This window comes from Microtus ochrogaster, unplaced genomic scaffold (assembly GCF_000317375.1).
Source record: "Microtus ochrogaster isolate Prairie Vole_2 unplaced genomic scaffold, MicOch1.0 UNK5, whole genome shotgun sequence".
Lineage (NCBI taxonomy): Eukaryota > Metazoa > Chordata > Mammalia > Rodentia > Cricetidae > Microtus > Microtus ochrogaster.
Window position 1 is genome coordinate 9,578,342 of NW_004949103.1, and position 4,307 is coordinate 9,582,648.

Here is a 4,307-nt window from a genome sequence, read left to right on the forward strand (position 1 = left end):
TATCTATGCATCTATGTATCCATCTATCTATCTATGCATCTATCTATGCATCTATCTATCTATGCATCTATCTATCTATGCATCTATCTATCTATGCATCTATCTGTCTATCTATCTATCTGTCTGTCTGTCTATCTATCTATCTATCTATCTATCTATCTATCTATCTATCTATCTATCTATCTGTGGACGCACAGGGAAGTCAGAGGAGAACTTATAGAAGTGGACTCTCCCCTCACTCTCCTCCATCTCCCCATGTAAGATCCGGAGATGGAGCTCAGGTCAGGTGGTCAGGCTTGGCTGCAAGTGCCTTTAGCCTCTCTGCCATCTTTCTGCCTCTAATAGGTGATTCCGAAGCCTCCTCTCTATCTATAGAAAGTTTTGTTATGTGTAGTTTGGCCCTTGTCGGTTTCTAGTTAGTCTCTCAGATCAAAACTGCCCCTGTGAGCATCAGTGGGGTATATGTGCTCAGAGATAACCCAGGGGAGATGTCTAGGAAACAGCTTCATGGACACAAGAATGAAGACTTGCTTGATAAAAGATCTGTGAAGTTCATCTGTGCCCAGTGTCATTTTCGCTTGTGTCTGAAACCCAAGAGAATGCATTACCTCTCACAAGGGGAACACATCATGAGAGATTACCCTCCAAACCCAGTAGGACCAATACTATTGTAGTAAGAGTAGATAGAGAAGGAATGGAACACGGAAAGGCAAGGCTACAGAGAAACTCGCGAGAGGGAGGAGTCTGATCAAGGAACAGGAAGTGGTCACTGAGGTTGGCTGCCAGGGCGAGGATGTGTTCAGAAGTGTGCTGTTGAGGCTTAGCAACAGCTACGAGAGTGCACCTGTCCTCGTGGAAAGCCATCTCAGGAGTGAACAAAGATATATCCTTCAGCATGTACACAAGTTGGGGGGCAGATCAAAGTGGAGATAATTTAAACTGGTAACGCTTGCCTGCCAAGAGGGAAGTGTGCTTATTTCTTGACTGGTCTATTTGTTCCCCTTTAGTATGGAGGAGACTTGAGCATGGTGCTGTCTTAATAGGTTGACAAGAACAGGATGAACTTAGAGCTGGATTCCCTGGTGAACATAGTAAGAACCTAGTCCCCTCCATAGGCTGGGTCTTAGACTTGTCTACCTGCCTGCATCTCCATGTCTGGGGATCCTTCAGCAGCCTGTGCCCAACATCACCCCCCAGGCTCATCTAATTATTCTTCTCCTCTGATTTCTCCTTCAGCTTCTGATTCTATGGGTCAATTATTAGCCAAATCCTACTTGCCCAGCACTTCAAAATATTCACGGGAGGAGAGTTGCCTCAGTCCATAAAATGCTTGTTACAAGCATGAGTTCAGATCCTCAGCACCCACTCTGAAGTCTGGGCACACAGTATACGCACACACTTAACACACATCCAGCTCACTGAAAGGAGTCTATTCCTAATCCACAGTCATGTCACCTGTCACACTGCCTATTACTTCAGAAATGCTGCTGTCCCATAATGCCGTCGCACCAGATAGAATTTGCTGCATATACTGTCTAGCTATGGGCTGAAGACTTAATTCCCACATGTAAGGAGCCCCATCACTCAACTGGTCAGGTAAAACAAAACAAAGTCCTCTGCTCTGGCCAACCTTGCCACCATCACACCTCTCATTCGTCCCACGGCTGTGCAAATTATAGGAAAATGTATGTTGCCTCACAGAAACTGGACAGTGGTCAACACATGTATCATTTGTGTTTATCAAGCAAGACTCATTCATCCATATTGTCACTGGTTATTGGGCATTTCCTAATACCAGGCCAGAGAGCTCACACCATGAAGAAACACAAGCCCAGTCCTTGGGGAGCTTCCTGTCCAACATCCTCTTTGCTCTGCTGTGTGAAAAGGTGGGCCAAGAACCAGCTAGTTTAGGTTAATCAATGTTGGTAAACTTTCTTTCCTCATCTTCGTCCTCCCCACTTCTCCGCCCTCTTTCTCCACTCCCTCTCCCGCCCTTCACTCCCCATCTCTCCTTTCCCCTTTCTCTCCCTGCCATAGAATCTATTAACAAACTATTGAGTCCACTCAAACATGAAATGTCTCTTCTAACCGTGCCTCTTCCCTGCCAGATCACACAGCCTCAAAGGTTAACTTCGTCTCCAAGATGGGGCAGGTTCCAGGACTCTGTACCTTAAAGGAAACTTGCCTGCTTATATGGCAGTCGAGACCGGTGGCCGAATCTCCAGGACACTGGAGGAAGGGCATTCTCTTTGAGTCCCTTTGTAATTGCAGCTTGCATCCCCCTTCCATCCTGTTCTGACACTGTTCTTGTTCTTGTCATTTTGCCTGTAGGACAAAGGGCAGGACAACTTTGTTGGCTGATCTTGAGTCTAGCATTCTGGCTTGACTTCTGCCAACCTGAGTTCCTGGCATGAGGATTTTCTTTTTTAAAAAAGTGGACTGACCTGCCACCATCTGCATTCTTCCCTGACAAGTCCCCAAGCCTCTGTTTTTGCTGGCTCTGAGGTAACCTCAGTACCGGCTTGCCACTGTTTCTGGGTTCTAGTGTTGGCACTGATCAATGCAAAAACAAAATAAAAGAACAACAAAAACTCCAACTAAAACAAAACAACCCCCACAGCTCTCAGTTCTCTTCTTAAAGGGAATAAGGTAGTTTATTCTGGTCCCATGATGAGTGACTGTGACCTGGGGACACAGATTTAGGTTACCCCAAATTCCACGTTCCAATGTAGTTTTGTGAAGTTTTGTAGTTTATAGAACAAAGAAGGTCATAAAGCAAGGCAATTCAAATACATGGATGGATACATCAGGGTTACAGCAAGATGGGGGAAGCTTCTCTATAGGCCATCCGGTAGCATCTGATGACATTGCTTTTGGGTTGGTCACTGCAAGGGGTCTGCTAGGTACGAGATTCCCAAGGCTTTTTATTAGTCACGGAATGTTAGCTCTGACACAGAGGTGGATAAGAGATCGCTATATGGGGTGGGGGTGTTAAAAATAGCCCAAGTTAGGACAATCAGCATGTGGACCTGTAACATTGCAGTCTCCCTACAGTACTGCAGTTCTGTCGGCCAGTTTGTTTCCACAGACACAGCTTCTTTCTCAGAGCTCTTGTTCACACACTATATAGGGGACAGGAAGGGGAGATCAAGAGTCTGGAAGAGCCTAGGCAACCTGGAGACAGCTGTTTCTGCTTCCCCGTATCAAGCCTTGATGCTTTGATTGACGTATGTCCAGTGAGGTAGAAATATCATCAGAGATACCGGGTGTCATTTTAATCCTCAAACTGAAGTGTGCAATAAACACCGTTAAGATGATCTCTAAGTTGTACCACTTCCATATGAGCTCCGAAGTCTGCTTACCATATGCTGTTGGAAACAGAAAGGAGGGAAAGAGACCTGCTTCCTTCTCCGTGACTCTTTCCCTGTCTGACAGGGCTTCCATTGGTTGCTGGAACACACTGCCTGCTATGACTGGGAACTGGCTTTGCTCTTTGTGTGTAGTAATGACATGACTTTCTCACAGCTCCTTCCATCTAGTGTGTGTCTCTGTGTCTGTCTCCAGGTTGCCTTGCTTGGAGTACAGGCCCAGGAAGGTTGCTTGTGGGACCCTCTGCTTCTGGATTACAGTGACACCATAGTCTCCTCATAAGGATCCCAGGCTGCTCTAGCACCTTCTTCTGCAGGTGGACGAACTGGGAATGCAAATCAGATGTGCTTTTATTTTCTACTCTAGCCATCTATTCCCCAAAACACTGAAACTTTCTGGTGTCTACAGAATCAACCAGAGGACCCAGAATGCCAAAGGAGGCTCCCTATAGTATCTTGCTCTTGGTCAACCACCAAAGGGTTCAAACCCCTTGAATAGTGAATTCTGTCTAAATATTGATGTAGGAGGGTCCTTCTTTCTATGTGTTGCTTTCATTGGTTGAATAAAGAAAACTGCCTTGGCCTTTGGTAGGGCAGCCCTTAGATGCACAGAGAATACAGAACTGAACTCTGGGAGGAAGAAAGCGGGGTCAGAGAGCCACCTGCCATAAGCTGCCAGGTCAGACATGCTGAATCTTTCCCAGTAAGCCACAAGCTCGTGGTGACATACAGATTATTAAAAATGGGTTGAATCAGTATGTGAGAGTTAGCCAATAAGAGGCTGGAACTAATGGGCCAGGCAGTGTTTAAATGAATACAGTTTCCGTGTAATTATTTCGGGTAAAACTAGCCAGATGGCCTGGCACCAGGAATGCAGTCCACCGCTCCTTTTACTACAAAATATATTTCTAACTAATACAAATACTAGTATGCTGTGGG